Source organism: Nuphar pumila, chromosome 2 (genome assembly GCF_984573655.1).
Source record: "Nuphar pumila chromosome 2, dmNupPumi1.hap1.1, whole genome shotgun sequence".
NCBI lineage: Eukaryota > Viridiplantae > Streptophyta > Magnoliopsida > Nymphaeales > Nymphaeaceae > Nuphar > Nuphar pumila.
In genome coordinates, this window is record NC_143250.1 from 90,471,671 (window position 1) to 90,487,692 (window position 16,022).

Sequence of the window (16,022 nt, forward strand, 5' to 3'; positions counted from 1 at the left end):
CCAGTACGTTGATGTCCAAGCTGATATCTATGAAATATATTGGTGATAGTCACATCCGATAATACATTCTGGAAATGAGGAATATTGTATCTCAATTGAATGACATGAAGTTTACCATTTTCGACTCTTTTTTGGTCCATCTAATTTTGACTTCATTGTCTTCTAAATATGGACCCTTTAAAATCTCCTACAACACACATAACAATGAGTGATCTTTCAATGACCTATTTTCAAAGTGTGTTGAAAAAGAAGAGACACTAAAAAAAGAAAGGATGTCTAGTGCGCATATGGCCTCTCATAAGTAAAAATAGAGGCCAAGGCCAAAGAAAAGCTCCTTCAAGAAGAAGAATCAGAAGAAAGCCGTTGAGGAGAGTTCAAACTCTCAGACGAAAGCTAAATTCCAGTTAGGAGGCTCTTCTATAAAGTGTTTCTTCTACAAGAAGGGGCATAAGAAGGTGGACTGCTTGGAGCATAAGAAATGACTCAAAAATAAAGGTAATAAGTAATTTGTTTCTCATGAGTGTAATTTAATTCATGTTTTATTGCATAGTTGGTGGATTGATTCTGGTGCCATGATGCACATTGCCAACTCATTACAGGCATTTTTGAACAAAAGAGAACCAACAGAGCATGAAAGAAGCATCTTCTTAGGAAATAAGCTGTGTTCGCATGTCAAGAACGTTGGGACCCGCAGAGTAGTGTTGGAATCAGGATTCATTTTAGATTTGGTCGATACATTTTATGTTTCATCCTATAGTCGGAACCTGATTTCAATTTCAAAACTTGATAAATTTGGTTTTAGTTTTAAATTTGAAAACTCTAAGCTTGTTATTATTAAAATTTTTATTAATGTAGGTTATGCATATGTGTGTGATGGTTTGTATCAATTAAAAATCAAAGTCTAAATTTCAGAATCCTATTTTTTTGAGAACACATTGATTGATAATAAACATGGCCTAAAGGAAGATCAATCATATTTGATTTGGCATCGGAGGTTAGGACACATCTCGAAAGAGAGAATTCAAAGACTCGTGAAAGAGAAAATTCTTGGATCCCATGATTTCACGAATATAGAGCCATGTGTTGATTGCATAAAGGCTAAGCAGTCTAACACGTATAAGAAAGATGTCAAACACAACAATAAAAAGTTAGAGATAGTGTATATGGATGTTTGCAACCCTTTTTCACCGTATTATACAAGTGAAAAGTATTTTGGTACCTTTATAGATGATTACTCACAGTATATGTATCTCTACTTATCATTTGAAAAATCAGAAGTCTTTCAGGTCTTTAAGGACTTCAAGAAAGAAGTAGAGAAACAAATCAGAGAAGTTATTAAGGTTGTCAGGTCTGATAGAGGTGGCGAATACTATAATCATTTCACTGAGATTAGACAAAAGCAAGAGCCATTAACGCAGTTTCTTAAAGAGGAAGGCATCATATCTCAGTATACCATGCTTGGTAGTGATTACCAGAATGGTGTAGCTAAAAGAAGAAAATGTATGCTTAAAAAAATAGTTCGAGCGATGTTGAATCACTTAAACCTTCCCTTGACCTTATGGGGTGAAACTCTTAGGACAACAATGCATATTTTGAATAAGGTTCCTACGAAGGCTGTTCAGAAGACTTCTTGCGAATTATGGACAAGTAGAAAACCTTTTTTGTCATATATGCACATATGAATATGTCCAATTGAAACTAAATTTTATAACCCACATATAAAAGTCTTTGATCCTAGGACGACAAATGGATTTTTCATTAGTTATTTAGAAAGTTCAAAGGGCTTTAGGTTTTATTGTCCATTTCATACACCACAGATAGTGAAAACAGATAAAGTGAGATTTCTTAAAATTAGAATAGATGCAGCTCAAAATATTGATTTTGAGAAAATGCATGATTTAGGCTTCATACCTGCTAAAAATAAATAACTAGTTTTTTCTGTCATTGTCTCTTTGGATAATGTCAGGGAAAGTTTGGTCAATGAACATCAATCCCAAATAGAGCCAATTGTTGATGAGGATATACAACAATAACAAGATACAAAAGTTTATTTTCAGCCACCTATAACACCTGTATGGAGGTCCGCGAGAATCAAGAAATCTGCTATCCATCCAGACTATATGGTGTATTTGTAAGAGTCTAATAATTTCATAGATATTGATGATGATCCATTCACATTTGCAGAAGTCATTGAAAGTAAAAGATCAACTCATTGGATCAATGTCATAAAAAAAGAGCTTGACTATATGGTAAATAACCAAGTGTGAGATCTTATACCCCGACCTGATAGAGTTAAAATATTGGTTGTAAATGGGTCTATAAGACCAAAATAAACTCTAAAGGTCATGTGGAGATGTACAAGGCTAGGCTTGTTGCAAAAGGTTTCACATAGATTGAGGGCATTGATTATAATGAGACTTTTTCTCCTGTCTCAATTAAGGAATCATTGATAATAATCATGGTCCTTGTAGCTCATTTTGATTTAGAGCTACATCAAATGGATGTGAAAACTGCATTCTTGAATGGGGATTTGGAAGATGAGGTATACATGAAACAACCTCCTGGTTTTAGTGTAGATGACTCAAATCATTTGGTTTGCAAATTGAAAATGTCAATTTATGGACTTAAATAGGCCTCCCGTCAGTGGTATAAGAAGTTCAATTAGGTAATTATGAACTTTGGATTCACTGAAAACATTGTTGATTGGTGCATTTACATTAAGACTAGTGGGAGTAAGTTCATAATTTTAGTTTTATATGTTGACGATATTCTTCTTGCAACTAATGATTTGAGTCTACTACATAAAACAAAAGATTTTCTTTCCTTTTATTTCGATATGAAGGACATGGGTGAGGTCACTTATGTCCTTGGAATCAAGATCCGTCATGACAGAACTAAGGGTGTCCTTGGCCTCTTTCGGAAATCCTATATCTTTAAGGTTCTTAAAAGATATAGAATGAAGAATTGTTCTCCTAGTTCGGCACCCATAGTGAAAGGGGATAAATTGAGCTTAAAGGACTGTCCTCAGGATGATATTGTAAAGGCTCAGATGACAGTTGTCCCATATGCTTTGGCAGTTGAGAGTTTGTAGTACGCACAAACCTACACTCGACCTGGTATAGCATTTGCTATGTGAATGCTTGAAAGATATTAGTCAAATCCAGGCATTGCGCACTGGAAGACAGCGAAGAAGGTCATGTGCTATTTACAAGAAACGAAGGACTACATGTTGACCTACAGAAAAGCTGACCACCTAGAGGTCATTGTATACTCTGATGCCTATTTAGAAGGGTGCATTGACAATAGAAAATTTACTACTGGATACATTTTCCTACTAGCGGATGGTGTTGTTTCATGGAGAAGTAGAAAACAGTCTTTCATTGTTGCTCATACCATGGAGGCAGAATTTAGTGCTCTATATGAGACTTTGTTACATGCCATTTGGATAAGAAACTTCATTATAGGTCTTGCTGTTATGAACTCTATTGAGAGTCCACTAAAGATCTTTTATGATAATAAAGCAGCCGTGTCCCTTTCAAATAACAACAAGAACTCAACTTTGTGTCGACACATGGAGTTAAAATACTTTGTTGTTAAAGAAAAGACTAAGAATTATCTAATATGTATTGATACAATTGGGACAAAGAAAATGATTGTGGATCCCCTTGCTAAAGAGCTAGCACCGGGATTGTATTCTCAACATGTAAAGGGGGTGAGTTTTTTTTATTCTTTCTGATGCATGACAATACATTATGTGACCACATTTATGTATATGAATTTGATTCTCTATATCTTTGTGTATTATTGATTTTGCATACATCTCTCATATGATTAGAGAGAATAACAAAATAATAATATTAAATGACCAATAGAATAGGTAAGAGACCAACCTATTCATAAATGTAATTTCAACATGCTAAAGCACTAAAGGTGAATTATAGTGTAGTACATGAAAATATGACATTTCATAAAGGAGTGTTCATCTCTATGACTCATATAATTCATTCTTGTGATAAAGGGTAGCATGTGAACCCACACGAAGAATTAAATCGAGATAACGGTATAAACCTCGATTTAATGCACTTTTTGTGTCAATGGGTCAAGTGGGAGAATGTTGAACATAACAGATCTGGGTTTAATCCATTGAGTGACCTGGTTTGACACCATTAGTGGACCTCTTAGTGAGCCACATAATGGGCAGTTAGTGGGAGCGAGTTACGTGAATGTGGAGAGACCACATTCACGTAACTGCCTCTTCCCCTCATTATATAAGAGGTAGGCTGCCATAAAGATGATGAGAAATTCATAGCTATTAGCCGACCCCAAATTCAACATAAGGTTTACCTAGTATAGGGTCCTGCTCACCATCGACCTAAAACCTGGGCTCATTGTGGGCGTCGACGGGCTCAAGAGAACGCTAAGCACCCGCACTCACACACCATGGCGTCTTCATGTATGCTTTCTGTGTTTGATTATGCAGATACGCCAACAGAAGGAACTCGTTTCACAATGAAGGGCCACCGACATCTGTTTCCACCATGTGTGGTGTGCAAGGTTCCTTCCCAGTCAACGTCATACTCAACCAGGTATTGCCACCCTACTTGTTCCTAAGCTGCATGTTTATGCTGATGTGAAGGTCTGACCTTACTAAAAAAACGAGTCCTTCAAATTCAGCTGCTAATACCTTGTGCTTAGAATCTTGTGAGCCAAACGTGTTCAATAGACATGCGTCTTTTCTGCACCAGCTATCAATACCAACTCCCTTGCAAGACGACGTTGGTAATGTGCCTCCTGGTTTTGAATTTAAAGCCTAATATTACTAATAACCAATCTGCTGGGCGCAACCCAGCAACAATTATCTAATCAGAAGCGCCCACCCTTGCGGCTCATGTCTGGTGCTTTCGGTGCTCAGGAATTGTAGCAACGACGTATGAAGCGTGGAGCCCAAACAACAACCTTCCACTGATTTGTTGTAAACTCACGTTATAGCTCCTCTTACAGTAGATGGCTCACCTCAATCTCAACCATGTGGGCCTTCACCATCGGACATGCTTGATGTTTAAAATCTGAAGCAAGAGAATGGTTATCAACCATCTCAACCACTCGATCCTTCCTATGAAGATCATTAGCTGGAATAGGTCTCAATCGCAAATGGTCCCGTCGTGGTATTGCAGATTTATTAAGGTCCATTAAACGGGAATTGTTTTTTCTACTTGAGACAAAGATATCAGCTTCAGCACTTCTTTTGGTGCAGAATAGTTTTTTAAACTACAAAGTACTTGCAGATTTTTCTGGAAACTCTCTTAGCCATATCATATATTTATGGGACAACACTTGTATTTTAGTTGATGTTTTGCTTTGTCTGATCAAATATTTACAGTCATGGCAGACACAGAAAAGGATATTTTAATGATATCAGGGGATTACGCATATAATTCTTATATTCAGAGGCGATCATTATGGCAATTACATAAAGGCCACCCATTTGACTTATCTTGGTTAGCAATAGGAGATTGGAAAATGAGATTCGCTTTTCAAGTGATTGAATACAAATCATGCAGGCCCCTTGGAATTTAGTGATGCCCTTGATGCGTGTGGCTTGTTATAGATCTCTAATGCATAAGTTTGCTTTACATGGCATAATAATCAGACTTTAATTTTTGAGCAAGCCGAATTGATCGAGTCTTTGTCAATGCTTGATGATAATCTAAATTCCTAACTCTAAAATGGATATACTACCCAAATCAATTTTGGGTCACAATGCTTTGTGTCTTTGTACATATCTTGTAAGACCACGATTTTTTTTCTTTTAGTAAATACTATTTAAAATTCCCTTTTTCAAGGCCAACACAGCCGAAAGGCTTTACCTTTAAAACCTTTTTTCTTTTGAAACACAGTTTCCAAATCAGGATTCAAATTCACATAACAATTTGCCTACTTATGTAAAAAACATGAAAATCATTCATTTCACAAAGTATGAGTTTACAAAATATATATTATCTATAAACGATAGAGTTCAAAAATTCAAACAACACCTAGAAGCATGCCCAAGTTCGTCGAGCATAGTGCTCATCGCCGATCCATTCTGCCAAGACATCTCCTGAAAAATAATTCAAGTAGTGAAGTGAAACATGTCTCAGCATGATCTAACACTCAACACGGATCACAAGACTAGCATAACAAACATAAAAACCTATCATGGCCAAAACTCAAGTCCTAACACCGAAAAAGTCAATCCTTCACAAACAAAAGTTGACTTCCAAGTGAACTCACCCTCAAAAGAAGAAACTCAAAGGAGTTGCTCCTGCCTACGTAGAGGTCAACCCTCAAAACTGAACCAACAATGCTAAGCAAAGAGGAGTCAACCCGCTTTACACGAGGGTCAACTTGCAGGCCAAAGAAAACACCTAGGAAAAAGAACTCAAGAGGAATCAACCCTGTTGAATCAGGTGTTGACCCTCAGAACATAACATAATATACCACAAAAGAAGAGTCGACCCTCCCAACTCAGGGCTCAACCCTCAGTCTAACTTAACCACTAACTAACATAAGGAAGAGTCAACTCTCTCGACTCAAGAGTCGACTCTTTCAACTCAAGAGACGACCCTTGGCCTAACTGAACAGAAGAAGGATCACTTAACTCAAGGATCAACCCTCCCGCCACATAAAACATACTGGTAGTCGACCCCTCACAAAGGTGTTGACCTCTGATCCCAGTAACAATCACACATAAGAAAAAACTCCAAGAAATCAACTCCCAACTTAGGATAAGTCGACCCTCAGATGCCCATGCACTAAGCCCACAAACTCATGCCATGTCTACCTACATGTATAAATATTTTATTAAGTCTTTTTATTTAATTGTTATTGCATTACATGTTATGCTCTATAAACATTTATTATTATGATCATGATTACTTTCATGGGGGCACCACTTTCAGGAAACTTAGATATCATCATACCATTCAAGGGGTGTTCATTCATTTATTTTATTTACAAAATCTTGATAGTCACCATAATATTTATACCAGAATCCAGGACCCTTTGTCAAGACATCCCTCTACCTGTGACAAAGAGTCTATGATCTTATCCCTCTCCCTGTAGTCGACATAGTGCACTACTAGGCATACTGCAACAGTTTCACCTCCGCCTCAAGTATCAAAGTTTAGTATTCTCTAAGCCCCATGGTAGGGTACATATCCCTTAGATCCAAATGACAGAAGCTTGCTCAACTATCTCAAAAAATCTCTCATGAGATTGGTGTGTGCTTGTCCACATCTTACAAGCTGACTTAAGCCACAAGAAAACCAGGCAAACATGAACAAATCTTTCAATGTAGCTTGTTATTAAAATATTAATTCATTATGCATCATACAGTACTCTCTTCGTACTATAGGTCAACACCCAAACAAGCCACACTCAGGGTCAACACCCAAAATATGACATATATGCTTGTGTCTTAGGCTATCCTTTATGTATTGCCAATCTTGTAATAAAAATTTGTGCTTACATAGGCATCACTGTTACGCATTGTTACACTTGTAATACAAACTATAAGCACGCAAAACCATGCATACTCAAACTATGTAATATCGCACTTGCACTATGACATAATAACAACTTTCTAGTAATAACTGAAGAGAAAGCACATGAACACATTCATAAGCATCACCTCACACATGCATGCTTGCATACTCATGCATTTCAACACAAACTGAGTCCCTTCATAAACCATCGAATACATACCAATGCATAAAAATGAAAAACACAGTAGACATAGGTATCCCAACCTGTTCTCAGGTTGATTCACTTGAATTCTAGGATTAACAACCCTTACTCGAACTCAAAATACCAATAAATCATAATTGGATAGCTCACGAGTCGACTCTTCTCAGCTCAGGGGTCAACTCACCTCTTACAGAGTCGACCCAAGCTAACAGGGGTAGACTCTTGGCCCTTAGAAATCGACTCTCAATGCTTAGGGGATGACTCCTCACATATAGGGGTGGACTCTTGAGCTATAAGAGTCAATTCTCCTCAGCAGGAGTCGACTCTCTACTTGAAGGAATCAATTCGTGATTCTTAAAATACAGGAGTCAACTCTTACACTGCAATAGTTGACTCTTTGAATAGAGGAGTCAACTCATGAGTTTCATAGAAACCAAATATACATAAGAATCAACTCTCTATCTCTTAAAAGCACAAGACAACAAGGAACATGAGGGAGTTGACTCTTAATATGCAGGAGTCGACCCTCGATGATAGAACATAGAGCATAATATGAGAGAGTCGACTTCAAATTTGCAGGAGTCGGCCCTCGAGGATAGAACATAGAGCATAACATGAGAGAGTCAACCCCAGACAAGGTTAAACCAAATCCAAGCTTTAAAAACATAGATTCTGACAATTTTTTTCATGGATTAAACATGTTATCTCCAAGAACAATCATCCTAAACATGCTATTTCCAGAATCTACATAATTTAAGCATGAAAAACCAAGCAAGCTAGCACTAAAAAATATAAGCATGAATTCATCTAAAACAGGCCATAAACTCGAAGAAAAAAATTATCTAAATGTGGTTTAACATGCTAAAACCTCAAACTACGTAGAAAAATTATAGATTCTCATATTCATGCTAGAATCATAGAAACACAACCTGATTTCCTATTCCAAATAGATATGTTGCACACCAACAAGAAAAATGCAGAGTATAAGATCATACCTCTAATTTATGCTTAAGACAATGAAAACTCCATGCAAAACCAAGGTCCACGAAGTGCCTCAAGCTAAAAAATCAATTGAAATTCGCTTCTCCTTTCGAAATTCTCTAACATACAAAAAAAATCCTCCTTTGGTCCAACTCCACCAACGAGAGAGAGAAGAGGTGTGGACGGTGAAGGTGGCATGCGAGTGAAGTTGAGAAAGAGAAGAGCGTGTGAGAGAGATGGAGTTTGGTTGAGAGAGTGAGAGGGACAGGGGGCACATTAGGGGAGAAAATAGGGAGTTAAGGGAAAAATACCCCATTAAACCAAAATTAAGAGCGGGGTGGGGTGGGTTGGGGTGGGGTTTACATAGTTGAACACAAAGAAGAGTGGGGGCCACTTGACACTCATCCCAAATAGTTGTCCAAGCTGAAAAGACCACACTGGCCCTGCAGCCAAATCTAATACCCATCATGTACTCACCATACCAAAAATACCCTTAATTGTATTCTAATTTGTAATTATGTCATTGTCATAAAAACCAATCACCTTTCAATAAATTCTAAGCATATTCCCAAGCCAAATATGTTGCCAACCTATCTCCAAAATACCAAGCATGCCTCTTGCCCAAAAATTCATGATCTTTTTAGAAAATAACAACTATGTCCCCAAATCCAAATAGGTCAGATCCAAACTCATATTTGACCATTTTACAATCTGATTTCAACAAAGATCCCTTATTTACCAATATTTAACACCAATCCCAATGCAAAGGGTCATATTTATTAAATAAATCCACTTTATAAAAAGTCCAAAAATCTGAGGCGTTACATATCCTGCTACTCGTCTTCCTTCTCCTTTCAAAAATTTTAAAATGTCGACAAAAAAAGGCTCTTTTAGACAGTTTATAGAAGAGGTTTGGTCTAAACGCCATTATGGATGCCCAATGATGAGACTTGTAACAAAAGCTTGATGAGGCTAAAGCTGCAAATGTGCATGGAATAAGAAAGTTATTGGAGATATCGTTCAATGTATTTCAGAACTAAACCAAGCTCTCCAACCCAATTAGTTGCAAGTTGATTTGGGAAACCATGCTGCCATGGATTATGTGATTTTTCTCAAAGATGAGTTACACACTTTATTCGATATGGAAAAACTTTTTGGAAACAGAAATCAAGGTGCAAATGGATTCACGAGGGTGATAAGAATACGACATATTTTCATTCAATGCTTAAAATTAATAATAGAAGGAAGAAAATTTATGTATTCACGAGAAGATGGGTCTACTGTGATTGAAAGGCAATTAATGCATCAAGAAGCTATCAAGTGCTTTTTTAACGACAGGTTATCAATTTAGGTCATTTTGAAGGTATAACTGATCCAGTTGTTTCCTTTCAAGAAAACCAACTTCTTCTTCTTCCATTAACTTATGGTGAAGTGAAATAAGCAATTTTTAGTTGGATCCAGAGAGTGCCCCCAGTCCAGATGAGTATTCAGATACATTTTATCAATTTTATTAGATTATAGTAAGTTCTGATGTGTGCAAAGCAATTAAAATTTTTTTTTGCTTCCAAATAGATCGTGTTGGATTAATGCTTCAAATTTTGTTTTAATTCTATGTTAGAGAGTGCAACCAAGTTGGCACATTTTTTACCCTATTGGCTTGTGTAATTTTCTCTACAAAATTATCACCAAAATCATGATAACAAAATTCATAGTATTTTGCAACAAAAGGTCCTTTTAAAAGGTAGAAATATTCAAGAAAGTATTCTTATTGCACATGAAATTATGCATCTTCTTTCTTCCAATAAGAAGTGTCCTATTCAAAACTGATCTCTCCAAAACATATGACGGTGAATTGGTATTTTCTTCAGAACTCCTTACATTTTGTCGGGTTTGATAAGGCTTGGATTCAACTAATTATGTTGTGTTACTACTACTGCTTCTCTATCATCATTAATAGTGAAGTAGGGCTAAAGTTTTTTAATACCCATGGACTTAGACAGGGGGATCCATTATCGCCTTAAATTTTTATTATTATCGTAGAGCATCTTAGTCGCAGGTTATATTTGGAAGAGGCTATGGGGAAAATTTAATCTTGTATAATTAATAATTTCAGTTTTCCTTTTTTTGCTGATGATGTGCTCTTTTTCTTTCAAGATAAAAAAAAACTTCAATAGTTATTTTTCTTAATGTCCTGCGGTGCCACGAGCCTATTTCTTCAATAAACCAGTGCGGTGTGATGGTCCTTCCTTACCACCGCAAGCTTTTCGATCACTCGCTTGCCATTGCAAAAGCTTTGATAATAGAAAGTGAAAGAGAGCGAGAGAGAATAAAGAGGTAGAAAAATTGCAATCACTTGAAAGTAATCACAATTAGGGTGAACAAAAGAAAGCTTCATGCATTTGCATTCATTAACAATTTTACCTGCAGGCACATTATAGTTTAGATATACGGGCTAACCCTTAAGGTATTGATCAACATGAACCAAAGTACAAGGGTGGGCTGGAGAAAGTTACAAGTGACTCGGCACTTGACATCAAGACTCAACCAAAGCAAAACAGACTCTAGACACAACTGTACAAAGTAAGCCACAAGGAAACATGTTTTCCCTTTCAAATCATGCGCCGCCCTTGGCGCCATCTGCTTCACAGTAGGTCCTGACTTTGGCTGGATAGTGGCTCTTTATCCGAAATGTTGGCTCCTACGTTGGCTTCATTGTCTTCTCCCACTGCACACTTCTTCGTTTTGCCGAAGTAGTTGACCTTATGGCGAAAGATCTTGTTGAGACGCTTCTCAGCCCGTTGTGTTGTTGGGGCCATCTGTAGAATAGGAGCACATTGTGGCACACTACGTTTTGGATCCCCCTCGTCCGCATAGAACGGTTTCAGGTTGCATATGTGAAACACCAAGTGTACCTTGAAGTCTGAGGGCAGGTCCAGCTTGTACGCTAGGTTGGCCACTTTCTTGGTGATGGTGAATAGTCTCTCGCACTTCATGATCAGTCTGCAATGCCATCCATGGAAGATGCTTGTGCGATTTGAGTAAAGTTTTACCAACACCTGGTCCTCAACATGAAACTCAGCAGGTCGGCAATGCTTCTCCTCTTGGCCGCCTTGTGCAGAAACACCTTTGCCAGCTCGGTCTGCTCGTGCCAATTTTGAAAAAAATGATAAGTAAAGGATGACCTTGCTTTTTCCTGTGTGGCTAGAGTGTGTGGGGTTAGCGGTTGTTGTCCTGTAGCTATATCAAACGGGATGTGACCTGAAGACTCTCTCTTCTGAAGATTGTAGCAGAATTGGGCCACGTCCAGGAGCTTCACCCAACCCTTCTGATTAGCATTGACAAAGTGCCTGAGGTATTGCTCTAATATCCCATTGATGCATTCTATCTTCTCATCGGTCTGTTGGTGGAAACTTGTTGAAAATAGCAGATTGAAGTTGCATAGCCGAAATACTTCACGCTGGAATTTACCCATGAAGCGAGCATCGCGATCGCCCATAATGCTTCTTGGTACACCCCAGTGCTTTACCATATGCCTTATGAATAGCTCTGCAGGGCACTTCTTGAAAGCTGGGATAAAGATGGCGTACTTAGAGAAATGATTCACCACCACCAGGATGGAGGTGAAGCCATCTACCTTCGGCAGGCTAACAATGAAGTTCATGAAAATATTTTTCCAAGGACGTTCTGGGATAGGTAGAGGCTCAAGGAGGTTGTCTGTCTTCTGGTTAGTCCCCTTGTCTTGCTGGCAGACGAAGCACTTTCGCACATACCCCTTCACATCGTCTCTCATTTGCGGTCAATAGTAACCACGCTCAAGGAGTGCTAAGGTCCGCTTCTGACCTTGATGACCGTCCCATAAAGTATCATGGCACTCCTTAAGCAATTCGCGATGAAGGCTTCCCCACCGCGGCACGAAGATGCATTCCCCTTTAGTCATGAGGGGGCTGTCCTGTAGCCAAAATCATCGAGTCATTCCTGCTTGCGCCAGAAAGACAAGGTGTTGCACTATCATATCCTGCTGTATTCCTTCATAGATGTGGTCCAGCAATGTGCCCTTCAAGCAAACTTCAGAAGACTCTACTCGCACAACCACCAGTTCTGCCTTGCAACTCAGGGTGTCAGGAACAACATTGGCCTTCCCCACCTTATACTCTAAAGCAAAGTCGAACTCAGTTAGGAACATTTGCCATCAAGCTTGCTTGGGTGTCAGCTTCTTCTGCGTTTGAAAATAGCTCGTGGCGACATTGTTTATCTTAACGACAAACTGGGCACTCAAAAGATAGTGCCGCTAGGTATTGAGGCAATGCATGTTGGCTCTCATCTCACGCTCGTGCACAGTGTAGCGCCTCTCCGCATCCTTCAGCTTTCTACTCTCGCAAGCAATCAGATGTCCTTCCTGCATGATAACTCTGCCGATGGCGAAGTCTAAAGCATCTGTGTGAACTTCAAAGGATCTTGAGTGGTTCGGCAACCACATCAGTGATTCCCTCACCAAGGCCTTCTTTAAGTCATGGAAGGCATCTTGGCAGGCTCCTGTCCAGAGCCATACTCGATTCTTTTTCAGCAAATCTGTGAAGAGCGTAGCAATGGGGGAGTAGCCTTCGATGAATCACCGATAATAGTTGGCCAAGCCAAGGAATGATCACAACTCTGGCACTTTGGTCGACAGATTTCATTCCTGGATGACTCTTATTTTCTACCCGTCCATGCGCAGCAAACCATACCCCACAACGTGGTTAAGAAAGTTGATCTCCTCCTGGCCGAAGAGACACTTCTTTGACTTGACATAGAGGTCATTCTCCTTCAACACCTGAAACACTTTTTATAAGTGCTCGACATGTTCCTCCATGCTGCTGCTGTAGATCATGATATCATCGAGATATACTACCACAAACTTGTTTAAGGGTAGAAGATCTTGTTCATCAACGTCGTGAATTTGGTCGGTGCATTAGTCAATCCAAATGGAATCACTATAAATTCATAAGTACCCTAGCAAGTGACACAAGTCATCTTGGGCTCATCACCATCAACAATCCTCACATTCCAGTAACCTGATCACATATCTAACTTTGAAAAGACACGGGAACTACTTAACTTGTCGAAGAAATTTGCTATCAGTGATAATAGATATTTGTTCTTCACCATGGTCTTGTTCAACGCATGGTAATCCACATATAATCGTTTAGCACCATCGTGTTTTATTTGAAAGAGCACTGGGGCACCAAATGGTGCTTTAGAAGGATGAATAATGCCTGCCTCCAACATCTCATTCAGCTGCCTGCGTAGTTCCTTCAATTCAGTTGGCCCCATGCGATAATGGACTATGGCATAAGGCTTTGCTCCCTTCAAGAGTAAGGCACTACACCGTGTGTGAAGAGTTTAGCCCCATGATTATCAATGAGTTAACCTTCGATAGCATCATTACATTCTGGCTACAAAGAAACTCCATGCCCAAAATTATTCAAAAGTCGTTTACGAACAGCATTGAGAAGTTTGCTTTGCCGACCCAACTCCCAATTTGAATAGCCACATCCCTTACTTCACCAACGATGGGCTTGACCTTAGAGTTTACCGTCTTTATGGTCTTCTGCTTTGACCCAAGCTTCAAGCCCAACCGCTCTGCCTATTCTCGTGAGACAAAGTTATGCATGACCCCAGAGTCTACCATTGCCATAGTAGATTTTTCATTTGCAATGACTTTCAAATACAAGAGTTCTTTGCTAACCGGTATGCTTTTGACTGCGTAGCTTCTAGCTGTGTTGATAGTTTGCACAACTCTCATCCTAGATTGTACGACCTCGACATCACTACTCTCTGCCTGAACTGCATTGGCCTGCTCATTTTTTCTCACGAGGTGCTTTGGATATTGCCTAGCGATATGCCTATTGCTACAGAACCAATAAGTCACAACCAACCCTTTGTTGCCATTAGTGTTGTATTTTTTATAATTCTGCCTCTTCTCAGAATGGTGTTGGGTCGACGCCTCACCCTTATTGTTGCATCGATCCTCCTTTTTGCATTTGTAGTCTGACTTTTTTCCAGCCTTAGTCGATGAAGTGAAGGACTTGCACTATGTATCCACTAGTCGCTCGACCGTCACATACACATCTTTCAAAGTCTCGAGATTGCTTATTTCAACTTTGGACTGTGCCCACGACTGTAGTCCCATAATAAACTAGTTGAGTCTATCTTAATCTAGCATATTGGGTACGTCTAACATGAGCGTTTGGAATGTCCTGATGTAGTCTATCAAGGCTCTAGTATGTTTGAGTTTCAACACCATTCGATAAGCTTGACGTTGTACATTTCTCGACATAAAGTAGTTTTGTAGCTTAGTTTTGAAGGCTTCAAAGGTATCAATTATGCATTTCCCTCTTTCCATGTCACTACGTTTTCATCTCCACTAGCCTATCGCATCGTCATCAAGTAGAGTTCTTGCTACCTTCACCCTGAGGTCCTCGGCCAATACATTCTGAATGTCTAAGTAGTTATTCACCTGAAACAAAAAATTCTCTATGGCCTTGCTATCTCTAGAACCATTGAACTTCGTTGGTCTCAGCACATCTATCATTGATGGCCTATCACCATTTTTGTCATTTAGGGTCGTTATCTACTGCAGAATGTGGTTCTTCAACTGAAGCTCCCCTACTTTAGTCTGCAGGGTGGTCACTGTTGTAATCAGCAAAGTAACATGTGTCATCATTATGTTTATTTGCTCTCACAGGCTCATCACCTCGTCATCCAGTCCTTTGAATGACTCAACTGCGTGTAAAATCACTTCATCATGCGAAGTCACATCAGCCACCAGTCTGTTGATAGTTTTGACCATCTGTCTTACCTTTGATGTTATACAAGTTATATTGGGGCACCACAATGTCTTGTTCACAAATCGTGGCATGTCGGTACATCTCTTGACACCGACTCCTGAGTCTTTTTTCTAGCTCAAGAATGGACTTTGGTACTACTTCACAAACATATTTCTTCAATAGGCCAGTGTAACATGACGGTCCTTCTTTATCGCCGCAAGCCTTTCGATCGTTCATTTGCCACTATGAAAGCTTTGATAATAGAGAGTGTAAGAGAGTGAGAGATAATAGAGAGGGAGAGAAATTGCAATCATTTGAAAGTAATCAGAATGAGGGTGAACAAAAAAAAACTTCACACATTTACATTAATTCATAATTTTGCTTGCATGCACATTACAGTTCAGATCTATGAGCTAACCCTTCAGGGTATTGATCAACCTAAACCAAAATACAAGGGTGGCCCAAAAAAAATTATAAGTGACTCAACACTTGACATCAAGACTCAAC